General features: G+C 43.4%; 1 protein-coding gene across 2 annotated transcripts in view; it reads left to right on the top strand.

Annotated features, from left to right (window-relative positions):
* ASIC1 (acid sensing ion channel subunit 1) overlaps nucleotides 1-27,325 on the top strand; it is a 233,987-nt gene that overhangs the window by 173,917 nt on the left and 32,745 nt on the right. The window lies entirely within an intron of this gene.

Here is a 27,325-nt window from a genome sequence, read left to right as displayed (position 1 = left end):
AAACAGTTGTAAATAATAGGTTAGGGTTGATTGTCCTCCAATTGCATTTAGGTGCCTCAGTTCACCTAGGGTGGCTTATTACAGGATATTTTGGCTATAATTAGTATTACAATTATGGAGGGTGTGAGTTGCCTTTACATGATATCTACACAATCTGCTGAGTGACTTTTTTCATGCTTAAAATTAAATCATTACTTGATAGAGATGTTAGCATCAGATATCAGCACTAAAAACCTTTCTTTCCTGATTTTTGATTCTTTCTCTTTACTTATATGCAGAAAATGTCCATTTCTTAACTATTTAATGTCTCAATATTTACCTTCTAAGGGTAATTCTAAAGATCCACCTCTGGCTTGGCAAACTAGTTCTCCACAGATGGATGCGATCTGATCTTGAAAATATCAGCCAGCACAATTGACCTGCATATTCTATCATTGTATTTGTTGTCCATGGTTGTTTTTTTAAAGGACATTTCTTGGCTCTGTCCACTTATCAAACATGACTCAGACCTCCACTTATGTTTGCGTGAAAGACTCGTGGGCCTCTCCAGATTCCAATTTAAGCAATGTGTGGGAGAGGATTTCCCCAGCAATGAATTATTTGTGTTGAATTGTTCAGAGAAGCAACCGCCTTGATTGAAAAGCACCGTACCATCATCTGTGCTGGAGGAAAAAATGTAATATGTATGATAATCAGTTAAATGGAAAAGAGTTAATAGCCTAAAAAAATAAATACTGTAAATTGGCTGACCAGTCAAGTTATTTCTCTTGAGGTTTGCAAAGGAGCGATTAAAGTTAAAAGAAGAAGAAGGAGTGGGGGAGGTGGCAGCTCGATCTATATATTTCAAAACATTTCTGTATTTTAATGCAGAGGAGCCCTGCTCAAAAGAATAGGTGGTAACCCTACTTCTAGGCCAGGTGAGGCATGTGTGAAGAACCCTAATCCCAATCCTGGAGGGACAGCTCATTTTTTCCTATCATATCATGCCAGATCCAGGGGTGGGTTGCTGCTGGCATTGCTGCCACTTTGATGCCTCAAAACTTTTGCTACGCGCACGTGTGCATTTGCAAATAAAAAGGTCTGCGCATGCACAAAACTGTAAAAAATAAAAATTTTCCACTGAAAATTGTTCTGCACATGCGCAGAACTGAAAAACAAGATGGCCCCAAAGGAGAACCAGTTCTGGGGCACAGCAGGCATTGGTCACTGGAACAGGCCGCCAAGTTACTACCGGTTCAGCTGAACCGGTCTGAACAGGTAAGAATCCACCTCTGGCCAGATCCTGATTTATAGTAGATTTTGTGTAAGTTTTACCTCTCTCTGGTGCTTATTAAAGCAGGGGCCTTCAATCTTGGTAACTTTACGACTTGTGGACTTCAACTCCCAGAATTCCTCAGCCAGCCAGCTCTGTTCCCAGTGTGCGCATGCACAGAAGTGCCAGAAGAATAGTACAACTCAGAAATCAGGTTAGACTTAGGAGTAAAGTCATAGGTGGACGGTGAATGGCCCCTCCCATAGGAAATAAAAGAGGAGTGAAAGGGGAATGGGCTTTTTCAGGAAACAATTTGTTCATTCATTCGTTAAATTCGTTTCAGGAGTTGTGAAGTTCTGTCCATGAATCTCAGAGACTCTGTGCCCAGTCTTTCCTTGCACAGCACCTCATTTGGAAAATGTTTACATGGCAGCTTTCAACAGTGACGTGCAGTGAGGTTTATGGCTGGTGAGGCAGCAATTTTTTTAGACTTGTGGACTTCAACTCCCAGAATTCCACAGCCAGGCATGCTCAGTTCCGATTTAAAGTGACAGCATTTGTTTTCCTCCTTTGCTAAATAAGTTTCCTTCATTCTTTTTCTTCTCCCTTCCCCTCCTTCCTTCCTCCCTCTCTCCCTCCCTCCCCTCCTCTCAAACATGCACACACACACGCGCGCGCGCACACACACACACACACACAGAAGTTGGATTGGACTACCTCTCCTACCCCCTTCCCTCTCTCATTCAAACAAACTCTCTCTCAAACAAGCACACACACACACACACACACACACACACACACAAAGTTGGATTGGAGGGAGTCAGGGAGACCACAGGAAGAGGCAGGAAGCCAGTCAAAGAGCCATACTGGAGAGCACACACACTTTCCCCCAGTCCCGGAAGGATCCAGCCCAACTTCACTGATTACAGGTTTGAAAAGACAACGTGGCTCGGCCTGCAATCAAACTACACTTGGGGAGGGAGAGCACTTCCCTCCAGCCTTTGCCCAAAGCCCCGCACCAAGAGGATTAAGTTTGAATTCCTCCCCCTCCCTCCGACCCACACATCCAGCTGTTTCAGAGAGGATTTCAACTCTGCTCTTGCCTGCCATCATGAAAAGAAAAACAATGTAAAAGGAAAAAGGCAAGAGCTGAGGTCAGGCTGAGCTAGTTGCTGCCAGACTCACCATGGATGACTCTGCTTAGTGCTTAACTGTTTAAAAAAGTCTCTAAAAAAGCACCCTCTACAGGAGGAGGCGGGAGAACGACATGCCTCATTTATGTCAGGAATTTTTCGGCTTTTAACCCTTGCTTAACTCTGCTCCTTCGAGTGATCATAAAACGCCAGACTAGATGTGGCACGTTGTTCTCCCGCCTCCTCCTGTGTAGAGGGCCCTTTTTAGAGGCTTTTTTAAACAGTTAAGCACTAAGCAGAGTCATCCATGTTGACTCTGGCAGCAACTAGCTCAGCCTGACCTCAGCTCTTGCCTTTTTCCTTTTACATTTTTTTTTCTTTTCATGATGACAGTGGCGAGGCTCTGCCTCCCTGCCTCCCCTGACTGCACGCCCTGCTTTCCAAGACAGATAAGGTCTGTAGTCATAAATATTCCTCTGAAAGACAGTTTGCCAAGCCTTTGCTGAATGTGAATGAGAGGAATTCACATTCATTTAATAAAAGGGTTTTTGTCGGGACCAGGACTCTGCCTCGTGCTTTTTGGGGAAGCCTAGGTCAGAACACACAGATCTGTACAATGGTTTAATAGTGATGATATGCATGTCTAACATGGATCATAAGAATAAATGGGAAGGGAAATGAAAACCATGACTGCCCAACCATTTTGATTCTCAAGGCTGGACTTGCATGCTTGCATAACTTGCCACTGCTGGGGGAACAGTTCATACCCCTCCCTCCCTCCCTCCCAGCTCCCCTACTCCAAATAGTTGCCGCTTTATTGCCATCTGTTTCTGAGAGCTAACTGCAGGCTCATCAACTGCAATAGGAAGGATTGAGAGTGGGCTTTGCAAAGATTCAAAGAACAGCAGACAAGGGCCAATTAGGGTTCGCAGGCTTCAAACTGTCCACCTGTGAGTTCCTTAGAGAAAAGGGAAGGTATGATATAATAACATAAAATGCATGCGAAACACGATTCTCTACAGAAGACTGAGCAGTAGCTTGCTCTGTAGGGAAAGCTACCTTTAAATCGTACATTATTTAAAAAATGGTGCTTTGTTGTTGAACACAGATGCTCATAGTCCAGTTTTTTTATGAAGTTCTTAAGATCCATAAAGGGATTTTGTCTCCTCCAGCAGTAATTTCCCATCAGAACTGTTGTTCAAGTAGGTTGCGGGGAGGGAAATATCTGAAGTCATTCATTCCTGCGGTTATTCCCCTTGAGGGAACCCACAGATTTCTCATGCACATCGCATTGAAGAAGAATGAATTGTTGTTATACTAACAGTTTCTTTATTGTCATCAGCCCCGTATTAGATATCATTGGAAACACTTCAAATATAAAGGAAAGGCACTGGGAGAATTCCAGTTCTCTTATTTACTGTAGCTCGGTCAAAAAAATCACTCAACCTAAGAATTGTTTGGAGGCGCTTGAATATCTTTGTTGCTCCATCAGCCTTCCAAAAATGCCTTGCTGACCTATACTTGGGTGTGGTCCCCCTCTATAAAAACCAAGCATGTCTTCTGAAAAGTATCTTAATTTTTTTCATGGCCAAAATAAACTCAGATTCCTAAAAAATTGATTATGAATCCAATGGCACATAGGCCATTAACTGATATCCTATGCTCTTTCCTGACTTGTATTTCATAAAATTATTATGTTGGAACTATCCAGAGAGGTCATATAGTCCAACCTCCTGCACAATGCAGGATTCAATACACCAGGGATATTAAATTCAAGGCCCGTGGGCCACATCTGGCCTGCAGGGTGCTTAGATCTGGCCCGCGAGGCTGCCCTGAAACAGTGAAGGAACAGCCTACAGTGCCTCTGTCAGTGAAAACAGAGCTCGGGAGAGCCATATGCAGCCCTCCCCGAGCTCTCTCTCTTTTCTCTGGCAGAGGGCTGCAGGAGGCCATCACGGCTGAAAACAAAGCTTGCGAGGACTCCTTAGCTCCGTTTTCCCTGGCAGCGGGTTGCAGGAGATTGTCGCAGCCGAAAACAGAGCTTGGGAACCTGTTTTCACTGTCAGAGTGCTCGGGCCACCACAGGTGCTCTGAAACCTCACACCCACCCTGGCCATGCCCACCCCAGTCCCCCCAAGGTGAAACACAACCCTGATGCGGCTTTCAATGAAATCGAGTTTGATACCCCTGCACTACACTATTCTCAATAGATAATTATCCAGGCTCTGTTTGAAAAATTCCTGTGAAGGGGAAGAAACTGTTCCATGCTGTAACCCGTCCCACTGATTGACAGCTTTTACTATCAAGACGTTGTTCTTAATATCTACATCCTTGAAGTTCCATCCCATTAATTCCAATTTTACTCTCTATGGAGCAAATGAGAGTAAGTCCAAACTCTCTCTTCAATGTGACAGCCCTTCAAGTATTTGAAGATAGATATCATATCCTCTCTGAGCCTTCTCTTCCACAAGGTCGGCCTAGGTCTTTTAACTGTTCCTCGTAGGATTTGATTTCCAGTCATCTTGCCATCTTGATAGTCTTTCTCTGAATGTGCTTATGTTTATCAATGTCTTTGGCCAGAGACCAATCTTGATGGGACAACGTTCTTTAAGTGCAGACTACACAGCTAAAGAACAGGGGTCAACTTGGGAGTAAGGCCACAGGTGTAGGATGAATGGCCCCTCCCAGAAGAAATAAAAGAGGAGTGAAAGGGGAGTGGAGTTTGCAGGAGACAATTACTTTGCTTAATTGGCCTGTGACTCTCCGGAGACTCCTTGCCAGGTTTTGCCGATATCGGTCTGGGCAGCTCTCCAAGCCAGATAAGGTCTGTCACTGTAAATCTTCCCTTGAAAGACTTTGCTGGATGTGAATGAGCAGAATTCACAGTAAATTAATTAAAGGGGTTTTTGTCGGGACAAGGAGTTTGCTTCATGCTCTCAGGAAGCCTCGGTCACAACAAGAACCTCCTGCAGTGGATCCCTCAGATTTAACAACATCGTTAGGATGAGAAATGTTTTAACAATAAAAGGACACATAATTCGGATGGGTTGAACTAGAACTGTGATGGCAAACCTATGGCACGTGTGCCAGAGGTGGCATGCAGAGCCCTCTCTGTGAGCACACACGCCGTTGCCAGCAGTTCTTCTGGTTTCCGGCACGCACATGCACAGCTGGTCTTCGCAGGAACTGGAGGGCTGGAAAACGGCCTGAAAATGGCCCCAAAACAAGCCAAAAACCAGGCTGTTTTCTGGGCATTTTCAGGCCATTTTTCAGTCATTTTCTAGCCCCAAAAGCCCCCAAAATGGCCTGAGAATGACCCAAAAACCAGCCCTGAAAATGGCCAAAAAAACAGGCGTGCATGCGCTGGCCAGCTGATCTTTGGGTTTCCAGTGCTCGGTGCATGCAAAGACTAGCTGGCCAGTGTGCATGTGCATGCTGGAAACCCAAAGATTAGCTGGCCAGTGCGTGCATGTGCACCTGCCAGCTGGTCTTTGGGTTTCTGGCACTGTGGTGCATGCACATATACACATGTTCTGATTTGGGCACTCGGTGCCGAAAAGGTTAGCCATCAATGGACTAGAAGATCTCCACGGTTCCTTCCATCTCTGTAATTTTTCATTCCGAATTGTTCTCTGGGCTTTTGCTTCATTTTAGATTTTTCCCCTATTTTTTTCCCCTACAGAACAAACATACTTTCAGCACAAGAGCTTGTCTGAGAAGAAAAGTACCTAAATAGAACAACCAAGGGGAAGGGGAAGGATTTTTGCTCTACTTAGCTAAAATCTCTTCTTTTGTGAATTTATAAAAATGAATCCGCATTCCTGTCTTCCTATTAGCCTTTCACAGTGGTGAAATTCAAAAATGTTTACTACCGGTTTGGTGGGTGTTAGGTAAGCTCCCCATTGGGAGAGCGAGTGCTTTCAGAGAAGCGTTGTGAGAGTTGTGTTGGAGAACACACAAACCAGCATACAGAGACACTGCAGTTTAAATAGGCTTTTATTTTCGTGGAAATAGAGGTATCAGAGTCCATCAAACAGTCCAAGTCATACATGGATAAGACAGTCAGTCATCAATGTCTTTCAGTTAAGGGATAATCCAAATAACATAGTCCAGTATCATATAATCAGTCCAGTACACAAAGTTTGCTAACAGTTGCAAAACTTACAATAGCTCACGGCACTCAGATCAGATCAGCCCAGCATCTAACAAACAGAGAGAGAGCTAACAGTCGTTCTGGCTCCCTCTTATGGCTGATTGAGGAAAACAACAACCAATCACATTTTACAGTATGATTTAAAGAAACAGGTATAGCATTGTTACATGATTTATATATTGCCAACCCAACCATTAGATTATATTCCTAACAGTGGGTGTGGCTTGGTGGGCGTAGCAGGGGGAGGTTACTGCAAAATCCCCATTTCCTCCCGATCAGCTGGGACTGATCAGCTGAGAATAGATGGAGGTGGTATTTACTGGTTCTCCAAAACTACTCAAAATTTCCGCTACCAGTTCTCCAGAACTGATCAGAACCTGCTGAATTTCACCCCTGGCCTTGCATTGTAAATCAGGATTGACAGTACAGCCCTTCTAGGTACTCAGACAGGTGTGCTATTTCCAGAGACCGCTCACATATCCAAAAGGAATTTTCAATTAAGTAAAAATATAAAATGTCCAACCCTGTTGAGATTAACCATAATGTGCTTAACTTAGTAAATTAACTATAGTGTGCTTACCTTAGTAAACTTTGAGAATCCCCAGCCTTACAAGAAAAGGGAATTTTGCACACCCAGACCTGTGCAAAATATGTTCACCCACATCCCACTTTTAATTATTCTTATTTGTTTTTTCTAATACGGGGTCATTTTCTGAGGAACAAATGCAACAGTATTCTTACATCCCTTGGGATTTCGTGATGAGAAACCAAGACAATTAAAAGTACATTAAAATATGAACTGATAGATATGTTCAAAAATTCACAAATCTACTTCACACTTTACATTATCACAAAGACCGTCTATCCCACACTGAGGATAGAGTTTGCATTGAAATTGTCCTTCCATTTTTGCGTTTATTCGCTTGATTTACAATCAGGGCTCCCCATAGACCTAGGAGATTGATGTCCAGGGCTTCACCAACTGTTCTATGCAACTCATATATCTTTGTACTGTAGCAGATGGTAGATGACCTCAGATGGTCCTCAGCCCAGCTACATCTGCTACCCTTTTTTCCTGTGCAAGTCCTCTGTTCAGCCCACAGCATTTGCCTTTAAAGAGGACCCGAACTCTTCAGTTGCAAATGGGAAGGGGTTCCAGAAGGCAATCAATGTCAATTTATTAATTAATTGTGTAAATAGTACACAATAGCTCCATATTCCTCAGTTAACAGAATAATAGAGTTGGAAGGGACCTTGGAGGTCTTCTAATCCACCCCCTGCTCAAGCAGGAAACCCTCTACCAGGGCTGTCAAACTCACATCCTCACGGCGGCGTCACATAACAGATCAGAACTTTTTTCCCATCTGCTAAACTGGGCGTGGGTGTGGCCAGTGCATGACGCATCTGCCCCACGGGCCAGGAGTTTACCATCTATACCTTGTCTTATACCATTTCAGACAAATGGCTACCCAATCTCTTCTTAAAGACTCCAATGATGGAGTACCCACAACTTCTGAAGGCAAGTTGATCCACTGGTTAATTTTTCTCATTGTCAGGAAACTTCTCATTAGTTCTAGAGCAGTTCTGTCATTAATTAGTTTTCATCCATAGCTTCTTATTCTGCCTTTAGATGGATTGGAGAAGAGGCTGACCCCCCCCCCCTTTCTTGGCAACCCCTCAAATACTTGAACACTGCTTTCATATCACCCCTAGTCCTTCTTTTCATTAGACTAGATGTACTAGAATGTTTTAGCTTCCAGCCCCCTAATCAGCTTTGCTGTTCTTCTGTACACTCGTTCTAGAGCCTTGACATCTATTTATATCATGGTGACCAAAACTAGAGGCAATATTCCGAGTATGGTCTTACCAAGGCATTAAAAAGCACTTCACGTGATCTTGATTCTATCTCTCTGTTAATGCAGCCTAGGAATGCATTGGCTTTTTTTGACAGCTACAGCATACTGCTGGCTCATATTTAAGTGGTTATCCACTAGGACTCTCAGATCCTTCTCAGTTACTGCTGTTGTACCAGATATCACCTATTCTGTATCTATACATTTAGTTTTTCTTGCCTGAGTGTAAAATCTTACGTTTCTCACCATTGAATTTCAGTCTGTTAGATAGGGCCCAGTGTTCTAGTCTAGTCAAGATCCTTCCCAGGGTCTTGAGCCTGGGGAGTTGGCTATTCCTGCAAGTTTGGGGTCAATTGCAAATTTGATGAGTTCCCCTTCTATCCCCTCATCTAAATCATTTCTGAAAATGTTGAAGAATCCTGGATCTAAGATGGAACGTTGGGGAACCCCACTGTTTGCTTCCCTCCATGTAGATGTAGTTCCATTGAGGACTACAAGTTGAGTGTGGTTTGTCAGTCAGTTACGAATCCATCTGGTCATGATGCTATCTATCCCACATTTTTCTATCTTTCCAAAAAGTAGGTTGTGGTATACTTTGTTAAAAGCCTTCGTACATGTAAAAGCTTTGTACTTTATGTACAAGCAGAAATGGCCTCCAAAGTACCTGAGGGTAGGACAAGAAGCAATGGATGGAAATTAGTCAAGGAGAGAACCAATCTAGAACTAATGAGTAATTTCCTGACAATTAAAAAAATTAACCAGTGGCTAATTGACTGAGTCCAGAAGTTGTGGCTGCTCCATCATTGAAGGTTTTTAAGAAGAGATTGGGTAGCCCTTTGTCTGAAATGGTATAATGACGTCTTCATCTGATCCATCGCTGAAAATTCTGCCTTAAAGTCAGTTTGGTTACTGGTTAAGGTGTTTAGTAGCTAAACTCTTGGCCCACAAACCAAGACTGTAAATCCTAGCCTCCACTTTAGGCATGAAAAACCGGCGGGGTGACTTTGAGCAAGTCCTTTTCTTCCAGCCCAACCCACCTCACATCTTTGTGTTGTGGGGAAAATAAGAGGAAGGAGTATTGGTATGTACACCATCTTGAGTTAGTTATTTTTTTTAATAAAGCAGGATAAAAATCTAAAAATAAGAAGTCACAATACTTAACCCCTCTACCAACCACCACTTTATCTTTATCAGTTAAGGTGTTCAATTACAATTCTGCTGGCTCTATGCAAAGTATTTACTTTTTCCCCTGAAAGGCAGTAAAACCATCAATGTCCTTATTGTAATGTATTTGTTTTGAAAACTTGTTCAGTGAGAGGAAGATCAAAGAATTCATCATGCAGTATTCTCCTCAATCGCTGACCACAAGCAGTTCCTCATAAGCTTAAACTGAATAAATTTGATTTCCTCAGATGGAATGCTAACAACAATCAGCATTCTTGTGCAACTCTATATGGGAGGGAATACAGTGTTTGAGGCTCTTGGCATTCTTGGGATTAAGAAGCTAAAATGTACTACCAATGGCTTCCGGACAGGTGCACAGATTGTAGTCGTTCCTAGTTCAATGAAACAAACCAGGTTCTTGTGATTCTGTCTTGTTTGGATGTGGTAGACAGAAACTTTGCTGGTGGATCAAGACTGAGTGAGAGTTTCTACATGGTTCAAAAGGATTTTACAGACTCTAGAGAAGCACATTTATGGTTACGATGAGAACTTTGCTTTGAACTTGCCTTCAAATAAATAGTGGCTTCCCTCTTTAGAGTCTTCTTCACATTTTCTTGAATTCAGAGATCTAGCCAGAGCTTCAATAATGGCCATAGCTTCTCTTCAGCAATAGCATTTACACTGAGGGGTTCTTGTATACCTGTACAATATACTGATTTACACCACCACCATGGAAGAACACATCAGTTAGTACAGCAGGTGTTGCAGAAATCGTTAGCAGATTTGAAATATGTGTGAAACTCTCAAAATTCTATTTCCATTGAACATGTTTGGATTACCTAGGGTATTGTATATTCAGTGAAGGTGTAGAGATAGTCTTGATGTGAAGTCTTCCTTTGGAGCACGACTGGAAAATACAGGCATCTGCATATGCCAGATCTGTTTCATTTTTAGGTGTATTTAGACATAAATCTGTTCCATCCAGATTGAATAGTAACACATTTTCCACAATAATCATCCTTTTTCTAAGTTTTTCCTGAATTTTTGTCTCGTGCTTCTTAGGTATTGTCTTAATGCCCTCTGGTGGGCAAAATAGGTCATTTTGTGTTTTTTGCTCTCCTGAACTCTAGTTATTTTATTGCATTTGCTCTAGAGATTAGATGGTGAACTTAAAACTTTGTTCAAATATTTAAGAGCTGCTATCAAAGCAACCTAGTTAAATACTTCGTTGGTGGGAAGCCCATAATTGCTGATCTCCTGATAGGGAGTGTTGTTAATATTTCAACAGGTAAAAGCTGTAAAATATGACCTTACAAATGCAGCAACTACCAAAGGTATGGAAGGGCAAAGAAAGGGATGAACCTACTGCAGGTAAACTGCAAGTAATAGTTTTGTAGGCACACACTTACGCATACACACACACACGTTACATTACATGCTCAATTGGTCAGATTTGCCTTTGTCTTCTCCATTAACGCTCTTTCATACATGCAGGTATACAAATAAAAGAACTGAGCCGCTAAGAGAGAAACTCAAACTTACCCTATCAGAACATGAGGAAAATTCTTCTCACTGGCCATATTCTCCCCTTCTCTATTCATCTCTTTACCTCTCCCTGTTCTAGCAGATTGCGTGATGGTGTGAAAAATAAGCCAGGTTGGCAGGCGACCTAAATCACAGCTGTCAACAATCACTTCTCCGGGAGTTGGAAATTAACTGAACATGCTCCATGCTAAATCAGTCCACCAAACACGTCAGGAAAAAGAAAGTTAATGCATCACATGCGGAATCAATTTCTATTATCACTCTGTTTCTTCAGGGATAAAGTTCCTTGCCCTAGCTTGCATTTTTCATCTGCACCCTTGTTCCTTGAGATTCAGCCTCTGCCATCATCAGGCCCTCTAGCCTAGTGGAATATGGAAAAGTATACTGCACTTGGATGTGGATGTATCTAATAGCACACATCTTCTGAGTACAATAATCTATAGCCGTGATGGCGAACCTATGGCACGCATGCCACAGGTGGCATGCAGAGTCCTCTGCTGGCATGCAAGCCATCGCCCCAGTTGAGCTCCACCGAGCATATGTGCGCCTCCTGCTGGCCAGCTGATTTTCAGGTCTCTGCAAAACACTATACAAAACATCTAACAGGAACAGGAAGTGCCTCACAGGAACAGATAGAGGTAAATCCTAGAGAGGCAGGAAATGCATCACTGAACAATGGAGAGGAATGCTAGAGAGGAATAAAGCCACATACAAGGCTGTCATAACTCCTGTAACAGTGTACGCATGCACTGGGGGGTGCATGGGAGGGGGATGGCGACACCTCCCGCCCCATTTTTGGTCCCAGGAGATTTGAGGGAGGTCTGCTGGGTCCAAAACGGGTCATGGGGGGGGTCACATGTGCATACATAGGGGGTGGGGCACATGGGGGAGGGGTCTCACATGCATTGTATTATGGGTGTGGGGATGCGTGCTGTCGTGAGCGTGTGCGTGCTTTCAGCACACAAGGACAAAAAGGTTAGGTATTAGTAATCTATAGAGAAGCTGCAGTTGCCTTTCATGTCCAAATAAAGCCTACTCTTGAACAATTCTAGGGAGCTAGAAAATCAGAGGAGCTGGCCTCAAGGCTTAGGAGGTTACCAGATGCTACAATGGTCTCCTCGTTCCTTATGTCACTACAGATTTCTTTTTTAAAAAATGTTTGTGAGACAGTTTTGAATCCTGGCAACTTCCTGGACAAGTCTCGACAGTTTTTGGCAGTGCTCTTTCTAAATTTGCTATTAGCAGATGTGATACTACATGATATACCGTATTTTTCAGAGTATAAGATGCACCTTTTTCCCTCAAAAAAGAAGGTGAAAATCTGGGTGCATCTTATACACTGAATACAGCATTTTTTTTCCTCCCAAAACCCCGCTCCTTCACCAAAATGGCCGTGCAGAGCTTTTAGGAAGCTTATAGATTGCTCCTGGGGGCTGGGGAGGGCAGAAATGAGCAAAAAACGGGCTGTTTTTTTGCTCAATTTTGCCCCTCCCCCAGCCCCCAGGAGCACTCTACCAGCCTCCTAAAGGCTATTCATACCCCTTTTTAAAAAGAAAAAAACCAGGGCCGTTTTCGCGAAAAACGGGCTGTTTTGGGGAGGTCTGCAGAGTGCAAAAACTTTTTTAAAAAATTTGCCTCTTCAAAATCTTGGTGCATCTTATATTCCGGTGCGTCTTATACACCAAAAATACAGTAATACCATAAACGCATCTCACTCCCAATACAATATAGATAAGCCTTAGAGTTTAAGCTGAATGTTTGAAAATTGGGTATAGTTGATATTTTCTAATCCCAATGGTTCCCACTCTTTCCAGAAATAACAAAAGGGGAAACACCTTCCTCCTACCCCCAGCCATACCCTAAAGAATTCTTCTGGGGTCTAATAGCAGGATACGGCTAATGCGGAGAGCAACCCGTGGTTGAATTTTCCTACATTGAGCAAGATAAGGCGTTGAGTGGCTCAAGCAGGGGCAAAGTTCCAACCACACTTGAGTAATATATATTGTACTGGTACTACCCAAGTCTCTTCTTCTAAGTATATTTATGTAGGAGTCTTTAACTTACAACCATTTGTTTAGCAATCCCATTCAAAGTTACAACAGCACTGAAAAATGTTATTTGCAACTCACACCTACAAGCTTCACAGCATTCCCACATGATCAAAATGTGTGCATTTGGCAACTGGCATGTATTTATGATGGTTGCAGCAGGAGGACTCATATTGTTGGGGCAATATGCTGACATTGCAAATTGCCCAGAGAGCACTGCAAAGCACTATGGTGTATATATAGGTTTATACGCTATTGCTATTGCCATCAGAGTGACCCATCAGAGTGACCCAAAGCATGAAGTCATCCTATCCAGTTAAAGCAAACAGGCCCCTATACTGGATAGCAGCAATATAAAAAGATGTTAGAGGCAGATAATCCCTTTAGTGACCAGGCAAACACATCAATTCATACCAGTGACGTGCGGTGAAGACGAGGAGGAGTGAGGCAGCGGCGGTGGCTCCTCAGGGACGGTGACAGAAAGGGCTCCGGACGCCTGCGCCGTATCCCGCCCGTCTTCCGGGACTCGCCCAGCCCGGCATGTGGCACTTTAAAGTGCATGCCACCGCCCCGGGCCTGGCCATACAGCCTACCGGCACTTTAAAGTGCATGCCGCCTCACCCCGCCATAGAGCGAAACATGTCCTGCTTTATGGCCGGGAAGCATGCTGGCACTTTAAAGTGCATGCCGCCGCCCCAGGCCCGGCCATATAGCCCACAGGCACTTTAAAGTGAATGCCGCCTCACCCCGCCATAGAGTGAAACATGTCCTGCTTTATGGGCGGGAGGCGTGCTGGCACTTTAAAGTGTATGCCGCCACACCGGGCCTGGCCATACAGTCCACCGGCACTTTAAAGTGCATGCCGTTGCCCTGGCCATACAAAGGGACCCGCTGTATGGCCGGAAGCCGGCGTGTCCCATTCTATGGCGAGGTGGCGGCATGGCTTTAAAAAATAAAAAATAAAAAAGTGCCAGCCCGCGCACCAGCAGAGGCGGGTAAAACACACACACACAAATTACTTATAATAAAACAAATTACAATTACAAATAATTTTGAATTCCTCCCCCCTGCCCCCTCCCTCGGACCCGCATACCTTTTCCAGCTGTGTCAGAGGATTTCAACTCTTCTCTTGTCTACCATGATTAAAATGTAAAAAGAAAAAGGCAACTTAGGCAAGAGTTGCTGCTGCCAGAGCAGGAGGCGAGAGAACCATGTGCCTCCTTTGCATAAGGAATTTTTCACCTTTTAACCCTTGCTTAACTCTGAACAAGGGTTAAAAGGCAAAAAATTCCTTATGCAAAGGAGGCACGTAGTTCCCTCGCCTCCCACTGCAGTTAGCACTAAGCAGAGTCATCCACTGTGACTCTGGCAGCAACTACCTTAGCCTTTTTCCTTTTAATTTTTCTTTTCATCATGACACTGATGAGGCCCTACCTCCCTTGCCTCCTCTGACTGCACATCCCTGATTCATACTGCACAGGAGAAGGCCTTGGTAAACCATTCCTGCATTTTTTTATCAAGGAAACCAAATTGATAGGAAATATAACATGATTGATGATACGGTGCTGGACAACGGGGCCCCTCCAGTCAGCTGTTTTTCAACACGTTACTGAGGAAGAGCTGAGCTTCTTTTGAAGTACTAATGGCATTTATGACATGACTAGATCAAAGCCTTCAAGACATCTAGTTGCTGATGGTGCTGTACAAGAAAAGAAAATCCAAAGCTACAAAAAACAAAATTATAATGGGAACATGGACATAAGATGCAGGAACACAGGAAAGCACAGCATTGCAAAAGATAAAAGGAAACTGCTACAAATGTACATCTTAGGCATGAGTGAATTGAGATTGGCGAGGGTTAGTTTCAGTCAGAAGGTTACCCTATTTATTATTCAGGACATTAGAAGGTGAAAAAAAAGAAAACCATGTTGCCTCTATAGTTTGGAAGGGTGTACCAAGAAGAGTACTTGGCTACTGTACAATCAGTGATCAAGCAGACTTTGTAAATAACCCTTTAGTATGATGATCATCCAAATTTATGCTCCAACCACTGGTGCAGAATAAGAGGAGTTTGATAAGTTTTATGATTGCGTTCAATTTGAAATAGAACCAGTGGTGAAATTCATTTCTTTTTTTACTACCGGTTCTATGGGCGTGCCTTGGTAGGCGTGGCACGGGAAGGATACTGCAAAATCCCCATTCCCACCCCACTCCAGGGAAAGGATACTGCAAAATCTCCATTCCGACCCCACTCCAGGGAAAGGATACTGCAAAATCTCCATTCCGACCCCACTCCAGGGAAAGGATACTGCAAAATCTCCATTCCGACCCCACTCCAGGGAAAGGATACTGCAAAATCTCCATTCCGACCCCACTCCAGGGAAAGGATACTGCAAAATCTCCATTCCGACCCCACTCCTGGGACTAGCCAGAGGTGGTATTTGCCGGTTGTCCGAACTACTCAACATTTTTAAAAAAATTCAAAAAATACCAAAAAGAAGTTACTTCAGTGAGGATAGAAAGGCCTTTAATTATATGGATTATATTAACTTGTGGAAGGTGCTTAGCAAAATGGGAACCCATATATACTGAATATATATTAAGGGAAGCTGGGTTGGAAGATGAGCGTGGTTTTAAGACTGGAGGAAGATGCTGTGTCAATGACACTACTCTGTTTGCGAAAACTGCAAAGGATCTGCAAGCTTCAGTAATAAAACGTCAAGGGGCATGGTGAAAAAATGGCACTAAAAGTAAAATATGAAGAAGACCAAATCAGTGGCAACAGGAACAACAGAAGGGTTCAACGTTCGATTCTGATCTGAATAATCTGTTTAATTCATATAATTGATAATTGATAACTGAAAGTCACGATATGCCTTGGCCACATCCAAATGAAAACAATTGTAAGACCCCCTCCTGACCCTGCCTATGTCTGTCAAGGGAGTTCCAAACCTGGAGTCAGCGCTAAAGAAATGAACAATGGATTTAAGGTAATAAGATACCTATGAAGGATAAACTGTCAGCCACTAAGCATTTATTAAAACATGATTAAAGAGGCCAATTTTCTTTCACCTGATTTACTGAGGCTGTAATTCTCAGGAATGCCAGGCTGAACAAGATTTGTAAGGCTTGTTAATATAAAGGTAAAGGTTCCCCTTGCACATATCTGCTAGTCGTTCCTGACTCTAGGGGGCGGTGGTCATCTGTGTTTCAAAGCCGTAGAGCCAGCACTGTCTGAAGACATCTCTGTGGTCATGTGGCCGGAATGACTAAACGCCGAATGCACATGGAGCACTGTTACCTTCCCACCAAAGGTGGTTCCTATTTTTCTACTTGCATTTTTACAAGCTTTTGAACTGGTAGGTTGGCAGAAGCTGGGGCATGTAACAGGAGCTCACTCCTTTATGTGGTGCTAGGGATTCGAACTGCCAACCTTTCTGATCAACAAGTGAAAAATGTAATCTTGCCAAATTAGGTATTTTTAATTTAAGTACATATTGGTGTTTTTTTTAAGGCAGCATCCAGAATGGGAAAAATTAAATTAAATTCTTTAGAGCAGTGGTTCTCAACCTGTGGTCACTGGATCCTTGGGAAGGAGGACTGCAATGTTGTCACAGAGGGTCTAGGAAGGCTTGAAGAAATGTTATGGTTTAAACCTTGGATTAAGTCTTGGGGGTCCTTGACCATGGTCCGTGGCCACAAAGGATATTTAAAGAAAGTCCATGGGGAAGAAAAAGTTGAGAACCCCTGCTTTAGAGGACTAACCAGTTAGTTAAGTTCATCTGCTTGTTTCATTTCCCCAATTCATTTCAATTCTTTTTATATAGAAATAATAAGAATAAACTTCTTCATTCGGTTTTTCGTTCACTGATCCTGCTAGCTGAGTTGTCTTACATATGGGATATGTCCTTGAAAAGAAAGTATAGATAAAAAATTATGTAAAAGATCAATTACTGTCCCAATTTCATTCTTGTACCTTGCAGTTTTCTTTACTTCATCCAGAAATAGCAAAATAAATAACATAAACTCTCTAATCAATAGGTGGCAGCAACACCTAACAAACTCAGCACAAGATATATATATATTTAAAGCTAAGGAAGAGTGCATGTTTACCAGCAAACAGTTAAGTAGAAATCTTGATTGAGCAGTCAGTGCTCTCTTCCTTTGACCTGTTCTACAGGAAATAATGTTCTGCCTCTTCAAGTCAAGGAGTGTTTTCATATTTGTACAAGCACTCTTGCCGGTTTATTACAGCATCTTTTGGTTCCGGGCTTCCACATGAATCTGAACAAATTTATTGATCAGTTCATGAAAGCAGCTTGTTGTTAATGTGCCTTTTAATTCACCACCCCCCACTTTTCTCCCCTCAGGCCCATGCAGATGCCTGTAAACAAAAGGCAGGAGCACACTCCAAAGCACAATTTTTTTCCTAATCACCCTGTAAGCTTACAGAGTCATAATGCAGCACAATGACCTCTCTGCAGAGCTCTCACCGGATAGTGTTCTGCTTGTTGGTGCTCTTTAAAGCACTCAGAGGGAAAGAGTTACAAGAAGAGAGTGCAGGGAGGATACTTGAAGCTATTGATCAGCAGAAAACACTTGAACCATAATCTAATCAGTCCCATTACTCATCTGCCTTCCCCGGTGTGAGGTATTATGTATTTTTATTTACATTTAACAGATTAACAGACTTGGAAGGGACCTTGTAGGTCATCTAGTCCAACCCCCTGCTCAAGCAGGAGACCCTACACCATTTCTGACAGATGGCAGTCCAATCTCTTCTTGAAAATCTGAAGTGATGAAGCCCCACAACTTCCAAAGACAACCTCTGTTCCATTGGTTGATCTCTCTGTCAGAAAGTTCCTCCTCGTCTTGAATTGGGCCTGGAAATGGATTGGTAATTTTTGAAGTTGTTACCTGAGCTAAGCCGCAAAACATGCTAAGCAACCATACTGGTTTGACTTGCACACCATAAGTTCTGTCACAACATCTTTTCTCACAGTCCTTGCCAAGCTGGAGGTCCAGACGATCAGTGGAGAGTCAAAAGATAAATTATTCACCCAAAGTTATCAAGTTGCTTTCTGGTGGAAGGCTGCATAGCCCTCCTTTTTCTTTCCCTTTCTATATGATTTTGAAGTTTAAAAATTTAGCCAAACTTTATCAATGGCATGGCATTATTACAAAGATTTTCTTAATTTACAGATAGAATAGATGCATCTTTATTTATAGCTAAATAAATGTCTCTTTATCTAGAGCTAAAACAGATTTGTTTTTTTAAGTGCAAGATATATATCTTCCTTTACACTAATATGCTCCATGGTGGTGTCTGTATTGTTATTTATTTATTTATGACATTTGTATGCCGCCCACTCCCTAGGACTCATTGTTTCTAATGGAGAAGCAGTTTTTATACAAAGGAATTACTTAATTTAAACATACCATAAACATGTAAGAAAAATATTCCAACACTTCCCCCTTTGAATCTGACAGAGACAGAGTATCTAAGGTCTCATTAGTTCCTGGTGGAATTGTACTGCGGTCCAGTTTAGCCCTAATGGCTAGTAGTTCTGCAGTAGTGAGTAATGACATTGTACCTCAATAGGAGAACAAAATTGTGTGAGCAGGAGGGCGGGAGGATAGAAAACAAGCAGTTCAAACAGTAAAAACTATTACGAAATGTTAATATAAAACAGGTGATAAAAATGACAGGCACAAAGAGATTTCAAATACCCAAAACAGCCAAGAAGTGAGAGAGATTAGAAAAGGAAGATAAGGAAGCATCGGTTTATATGATGGCATGAAAGTTGGCAGATTGTTGTATAAATAACTTGAACGTGAAGGAAGACTTTGCTTCACTACAAGACTTCCCACATCAGTACAATGGCTGGAGTTAATAAGAGCACAAAAACATCCTTGACTAGTGAATAAGAAATCCAAGTAATGCAATTTTGGATGGTTATTTGGGAAGTTAAGATAACTTCTGCTTGTAGCTTGCCAATTGTATCGCGTTGGCATAACTCTCAAAAGATGCCAAAATTATTTAGGAGGGCAAGTTCCAAACCTTTTTCTAAAGGGGTGCCAAAATTGTGTGTGGCCGTGCTATTCTTCATGTGTACCCACCCACCTGCACATGCATGTATAACCCCCCCCCATTGCACATGTGTGCATGTCCCCCCCCCCATATGGGGGGAGTTTTTGCCCTCCCCTGGCTTCAGGAAAGCCTCCAGAGCCTGGAGAGTGTGAAAAACTTCTGGTTGACCCGTTGGGCCTGTTTTTCATCCTCCCCAGGCTCCAGAGGTTTTCCTGAAGCCTAGGGAGGGCAAAAATGGCTTCCCCTGGCCCTCCGGAAGGCCAAAAACCAGGTGCGTGCTGGAGCTATGGGGTGCTGTGCTGACAAATATGGCTCCGCGTGGCACCTGTGGCCATCACTGGTATAGACCATCAAAGAAGAGAGAGTAAAGGATATTTCCATTCCACTAAAAGATTAAGGATGATACAGGAATGATAGAGAGGGCAGTTAGGATGCCAACCTGAAAGGTGAGAAGAGGCCAAATACTGACAGCCGAAACCCTAGAGTGCAAATTCCATACCACATAGAAGGTAAAATATTATACATGCTGTGTGTCCACATATCCAAAACCACCCAGACTGTGGGATTGTTCTGGATTTTGGGTCAGCAGGGACCAAATAAATCAATATGCAATCAGTTGCGTTCTAGAAATAAAGTGTGTATTTCCTTTAATTAATTCAGTAGAGGTCCATATATTTATTAGCTTCTCCTTTATGGTGGTAGTGGATGAATTATACAAGTGAAAAAAAATAGTGCTCTTAAACCCAAAGGTGTGCCAAGTAGAGAAATGCTCTCCTTCAGGTGGAAAGGTAAACATGGCATTGTAAATCAATGGGTTTAGGGATGAAATCAATTTACTTTGCTACCGGTTCACAAATGTGAACATGTGTCTGCCACCTCCGTGCGTGCGCAGAGCATCAAAAACAGGATGTGATGGGTGCCTCCCGCCGAAACCACTACTGGTTCATCTAAACCAGCTAGAACCTGCTGAATTAGAGGCACAGGACGTAAAACAAAAATCAAAAATAGAAAACAGCAAGATAGGAGGAGACAGGTTGCATAAATTAATCATAATTACAGACTAATGAGATTTCAGATAAAACTATCTCCAATGCAAGTAAATGAATTGGTTTAACCCAAGCAAGCAGATGATGTTTCCCCTGTTGCTTATCTGGGTCATATCATACATCATATAGGTGTGACCTAAACTGGATTGTCTAAAAGTAGGTTGCAGTTGTATTGCTGTAGGCATGCAGTCCAGGCTGTTCTGCTGTTGTATGGATAATTAGATAAACTTGGAATGGGCCCTTCCATCTAGGATGGAGAAAAGTGTTCTTAAACTTCTGGATCCCAATCAATGATTCAAATTCTCTTCAGAAACAGGGTGCTATTCCTCCAAAACTGTCTAATGACCTTGTGAAGAAAGCAGAAGAAGACAGACAAGCCCTTCTGGAGGGTTAGGGTACCCAGATCAAGACCCCAAATGATAGTTGGTAGTCTTTCAAACAACAGTTCAAATGGGGATATAACCCTCACAGAGTTCAAATCTCACCAGGCTCAAGGTTGACTCAGCCTTCCATCCTTCCATGCTTGGTAAAATGAGGACCCAGACTGCTGGGAGTAATAGGCTGATTCTATAAACCAGTGGTCCCCAACCTTTTTATCGCCGCGGACCAGTCAGCCTTTGATAATTTTACCGTGGCCCGCTGTGCGCGCGCAGGGGTTGGGGGGCGTTGTTCTGCAGCGATCATGGCCCCCAGCCATTAATGTCTAAACTGCTGCAAGATATACTTAAATATTGATAAAATGTGAGGGGGTGTACTCACTTCTGTGATATCTATCCATCCATGTCTGTCTCTGTCTCTCTCTGTGTATGTATGTATGTATGCGTGTATGTGTATATATCCTCTATCTATCTATCATCTATCTATCTATTTATCTATTTATCCATCCATCCATCCATCCATCCCTCTCTATCTATCAATCACCTATCCACCATCTATCTATCTATTCTAGCTGGCTGGGCAATTTGGGGAGTTGAAGTCCAAAAGTGTTAAAGTTGCTGAGATTGAGAAATGAGGACGAAACAAAAGGGAAGAGAATGAAACAAGGTCGTAGAGAGAGATTGCAAAATGAAAGGGCAACTTCTCTTTTTATTTCCTTCCACCCCCACCACCCCCACCACCCCCACCGTGCCTCTCTGGCAATTGGCTGCCCAGGAGGTGGAGAGGGGAAGATGTTTCACAGACAGCTGCCACCCGCCCATCTCTCTCTCTCTCTCTCTCTCTCTCTCTCTCCCCGCCTCCCCATCTGACCTCGGCTGCTCCACGGCGGAGACCCCAGAAGGCAAGCAAAAAAAAAAAAAAGGGGGGGCTCAGGAGTGGGGGAAGAAAACAAACCCCATCACGTTCCTATCTGTGAAAGCTCCCCGCTTCCTTCCTGGGCAGCCAATTGCCAGAGAGGCAGTGTGTGTACGTGTGGGGGGGGGGGTTGGCAGCCCGCGGTGCGCCTAGTCCGCTGTGGAACGCGCTGCCACCTGCCCAGCGCTCGCTCTCGCTCTCTCTCCCCCCCTCCAATCTCCCGCTTCTGCTTCGACCGGCCAGCAACTTGTCCCCGTTTGCCCGGGGACTGGCCTCTGATTGGCTGGCGGGGAGAAAGCCTCGCCAGGGAAGGAGGCGAGGACTCCGCGGTGACGTCATGGGGACAGCGCCCCCAGGTAGCGGCTAACCGAACGCGCTCCGTCTCCACGGGCTACCAAGGCGGCCGGGCGGGCGGCCGGGGTGGGAGTGGGGTTTGGACCGGAGAGGCGGCTCTCGGGTTCGAGTCCCGGGGTTGATCTCAGGCTGCGCGTGTGGGTGAAGAGGCAGCAGGGATCATGGCCCCCGGCCGCTGCGCGGCCCGGTGCCAGGTACTCCGCGGCCTGGCACCGGTCCGCAGACCGGGGGTTGGGGACCACTGCTATAAACCACTTAGTCTTAGACAGTGCTATTCTTAACTTCCTGAGATGTGCTCATCAAATTTCATTCTTTAAGTTTTGAGTTATTTCTTGGGCATTAAGATTTTCTTGAGTGTCTACATATAAAGAATGCAAACCATACTAGACTTGAGTTTGACTTATTTTTGCTTTTTTGAGACTGAACAATTGAATTCTGTTGAATTACTATTATTTAGAAACTAAGACTTAGTTTCTGGTTTGTTTAAACTGAGGAGAATTGTGGTTGAAAAACTTAGTTTGCCCAAACTGAACTTTGCTGCCATAGAGAGGGGCAAGAGGTCACAGAGAGGAATGCCAGAGAAGGATTGCTCAGAGAGGCCTGGGCATATTCAGTACCAGTGTTTCTCAACCTTGGCAACTTGAAGATGTCTGGACTTCAACTCCCAGAATTCCCCAGCCAGCGAATGCTGAGAAGTCTGGACATCTTCAAGTTGCCAAGGTTGAGAAACACTGTTACAGTGGGCCCCTTGGAAGAGATGTGAAGAGTGGCTAGTGGGGAAACAGTCCTAGGGGAAACCGGAAGAAGGGCGGCCTTGGCAGCATTCATCACTCTCTTCTCTCACAACAAACTTGATTCTAGTTACACCACAGGAAATATATATTTCTTTCCTGGGACTACCTGGTAAAGACGTGTCGGCTCAGTGGCTAAGACGCTGAGCTTGTCAATCAGAAAGGTCGGCAGTTCGGCGGTTCGAATCCCTAGTGCTATGTAACAGAGTGAGTTCCTGTTACTTGTCCCAGCTTCTGTCAACTTAGCGGTTCAAAAGCATGTAGAAATGCAAGTAGAAAAAATAGGGACTACCTTTGGTGGGAAGATAACAGCATTCCGCGCGCCTTTGACATTTAGTCATGCCAGCCACATGACCACGGAGACGTCTTCAGAGAGTGCTGGCTCTTGGGCTTTGAAACAGTGATGAGCACCACCCCCTAGAGTCAGGAACGACTAGCACATATGGGCGAGGGGAACCTTTATCTTTACCTTTAGTAAAGAATTGTCATGCCTTCCTTCGTCTTCATCTGTGCTTAAAGAGCCCATTGCTAATAATTTGAGAACATATCCTTGATGCCAACAGAAGAAAAAAAGACCCATTGACCAAAGTATGAGTGTGCAGGTAGTCCTTGACTTATAACAGTTCATTTTGCACAGTGACTGTGCAAAGTTACAATGGCACTGAGAAAGGTGCCTTAGGACCCCTTTTCACCCTTACAGCCATTGCAGCACCCCCCGGGATAAGGAAGGTGATCAAAATTTGGGCACTTGGCAACTGGTTCATATTTATGACGGTTGCAGTGTCCCGAGGTCACGTGATCACCTTTTGCGGCCTTCTGACAAGCAAAATGAATGGGGAAGCCAGATTCACTTAACACTTATATTAGTAACTTAACAACTGCAGTGATTTGGTTAATAGGAAAGATTGTAAAATGGGGCAAAACTCAGTTAACAACTGCCTCACTTAGCAACAGAAATTTTGCCTCAATTGTTGTCGTACATCAAAAGCGAATAGAATAGAATAGAATAACAGAGTTGGAAGGAATAGAATAGAATAGAGTTTTCTAGTCCAACCCCCTGCTTAGGCAGGAAACCCTATACCACTTTAGACAAATAGTTATCCAACATCTTTTTAAAAACTTCCAGTGTTGGACCACTCAAAACTCCTGAAGGCAAATTGTTCCACTAATTAATTGTTCTAACTGTCAGAAAATTTCTCCTCAGTTCTAAGTTGCTTCTCTGCTTGATTAGTTTCCACCCATTGCTTCTTGTCCTACCCTCAGGTGCCTTGGGGAATAGCTTGACTCCCTCTTCTTTGTGGCAGCCTCTGGGATATTTGAACACTGCTATCATGTCTCCTCTAGTCCTTTTCTTTAAACTAGACATACCCAGTTCCTGCAGCCTTTCTTCATATGTTTTCGCCTCCAGTCCCCTAATCATCTTTGTTGCTCTTCTCTGCACTCTTTCAAGGAATCTCAACATCTTTTTTACATCGTGACAATGTAGCTCTTGAATCCTGAACCTGTGGATTTCTTCATTTGTCCTTGCCATCCTGTTTTGCCATCTTGTTTTGCCATCCTGATTGGCAATAGCATACCAGGGACTCAGGCAGAGCGTCTCTTCCATGTTCCATTCCCTTCCATTTCTAGGTGAAGTGCCAAGATCTGGGCTCCAGGCCTTCCTCATCCAAAACATGAAGTCTGCTGGTGCTTGATTTACTCAGGATGAGTGTACAGTAGAGGGAGCCAAAGGCACCTATTTCTAACAGTGCCAAAATGATGGAAAATTCACTGTACCCTCAGAGGCAAATTCTGTATTTTCAGACTTACATTATTTATTTAAAATAATTTTATTGCTTTTTAAGTAATAACATAAAAAGATAAAAGGAACAAAACAGTAAAATTATCAAAATTAGCATTATAAAAAAAGATAACAAATGCTTAAAATAGTGAAAAATGCAGCAAAAAAAGGTAGAGTATTATATGTTATTAGAACAATAAATTGTTACAGTTCTATATGCAATCTAATGCAAATATTGTGTTTGTGTGTTTGTGTATAAAACGAACATGATCTGATCTAATTTATCCACAGATAATCAGAGGCCAGAGCTCATACATTTCATTAAAGTCCTACCTTACTCTCTCCCCATAATTTTGGCATTACCGGTTCGGGCTCGCTCCCGCGTGTGCTCATGCACGCGCACAACGCTTCTGCACATGCACAGAAGCGTCCGGGAGGGTGGGCAGGTCCTCCCGCTGTCACTACTACCAGTTTGGCTGAACCGGGCCAAACTGGGAGCAACCCACCACTGACTATGATGGAGCATGTGCCACAAAGTTCTTCCCCTTAATATTTTCCACTGTATATTAATGCATCCAGACTACATTGGGTAGTTTAAAAAAATGCACTGGTAAACTATAACATGACCAAGAAACGTGCCTATATGCCTTCATCGGAAGCCAAGCTTGACTCAAGGATATGTTGACCTTTAAGGTTTCATTTTATTGAGCTCAGCAGTGTTACGCTGTGTCCTTGACAAGTTGCTGTCCATTATCAGAGGATAAACGACTGTGGTCAGACTCAGCAAATGGAAGTTTGCTTCGCTGTCTCTCTAATCACATAGGATCTGCCAATGGAAAGGGGTGGAAGACTCCCTGGGGACCTTAACAGCAGTCTCGTTTGCAAAATCAGCAGATGAGGCTTGTTGTGGCAGGAAGTAAGCAATCATCATGTGCTCCTGGCTACAGATCAAACTAGTGGAGGGGGGGGGGGCTGCCAACCTGAAATATTAGAATTTAGGAAGTTTGGGGCAGATCAGATATATTTTTCTGCAAAGCCAGTGGCTTGAGTGATTGCTAGAATCCTTTTCATCTATACTCTGTCTATCAAGAATCCTGGATTGGATTCAGCTGGTGCTTACCGTAGTGTTGAATAGTGGCTCAGTCAGGGCTGCCACAACAGGTTATACCAGTGATTGTGAACCTTTTAGGCACAGAGTGCTCAAACTGGAAGGCATGCATGTGCACATTGCACACATGCGCAAGCACCAGAGCACCAGAAACCCGATGACCAGCTGGCTGAGCTGGGGCAATGGCACGCATGCCCACAGAGAGGGCTCTGCATGCCACCTCTGGCACGTGTGCCATAGGTTCACCATCATGGGTTTATATAAACTGCGTCGCACAGGGGTGCCACATGAGGGAGGAAGCACCAATTGCAAGTAAAAAGAGAGGGAGAAGAAGTACGGTATCTATAGCCTGTCAATAGTTTTTAGTTCTAGTCTTCCTAGGGAGTCAGTTTCTGGTCTCTCTCTCATAAGGTGACCAAGTAGATCAAGTAAGTATTAAAAAAACGAAATCACAAAAATGTACGCCTCCCTATTTTTATAAGTTTATAAAACCCTTTCTGGGGAGGTGCGGTCCCATGTCATGCCCACCATGGCCACGCCCCTACCTGGCCCTCAAAAGTGAAACCCAATCCTGATGTGGCCCTCGATGAAATTGAGTTCGACACCCCTGGTATATACCATACAGGAATGTTGACTTTGCACATGCCCTCTTGGTCGCCGAGACCTGTGCCTATGACTCATCGAGACCAGTGGTGAAATTCAATTTTTTTTTACTACTGGTTCTGTGGGCATGGCTTGGTGGGCATAGCAGGGGAAGGATACTGCAAAATCCCCATTCCCTCCGCACTCCTGGGGGAAGGATACTGCAAAATCCCCATTCCCTCGGCACTCCTGGGGGAAGGATACTGCAAAATCTCCATTCCCTCCCCACTCTGGGGCCAGACAGAGGTGGTATTTACCAGTTCTCCGAACTACTCAAAATTTCTGCTACCAGTTCTCCAGAACCTGCTGAATTTCACCCCTGATCGGGACCCTGCATAACTTTTGTTATGTAATTCTATTTAATAAATTGTGAGTCTTAAAACAAGGGTTTTAAAGTGGGACACTAAGTGGGATTCTGCACAAGAGTACTTTGTATGCCCGCAGTAGTCCTGGCTAAATCAAGAATAGTTCAGGAAAGTGGGGAAGGGGAAATAAGATTGCTCCTGCCACTAGGCTAACCCAATTTCTGCCAATCAAGAAAAAATTGCCTGCTTGTAGAATGTTGCCATTGGGATTTTGTGGCCTTAAATAATGCAGGATGAGGTGGTGAGCATTTAGGTAGGTAATCTGGTGTCTTCCAGATACTTTCTGTAATAACTTTAAGGCTGTGACATTTTAGATCAAATTTTGTATTGCACTGTTGTTAAACAGGTCATATCTGTAATGATTAATAATAAATTTTACATATGTTTGCTGAGAAATTCTCTATAGTACAGCAGGATTGAAAGTGTACTTACAGAGACATATATTAGAGCCCAAGAAATAATAGTGTGTAAGAAGAGTAATGTGAAAACGCACTGCTTCTGCAAATAAAACCATTATTTTCAGGAAAAACAAATTATTGCTTTTATAATTTTTTAAAAAAAAATATTGGCTGCATCTTTTCCATTCACAGTCCCCATCCTGGGCTCAGACTGCATGGTCTTCAACCCCAGGCTTTCCTTAGATTTATGGTAGCAATTCTCAAAGTGAAGGCTAAATGGTATTACTCTGTGACAAAAACAGTAATAGA

This window comes from Thamnophis sirtalis, unplaced genomic scaffold (genome assembly GCF_051295495.1).
Source record: "Thamnophis sirtalis isolate CommonGarterSnake01/CBP01778 unplaced genomic scaffold, rThaSir2_p1.2 scaffold_3, whole genome shotgun sequence".
Lineage (NCBI taxonomy): Eukaryota > Metazoa > Chordata > Lepidosauria > Squamata > Natricidae > Thamnophis > Thamnophis sirtalis.
This window is presented reverse-complemented; position numbering and strand designations above follow the sequence as displayed.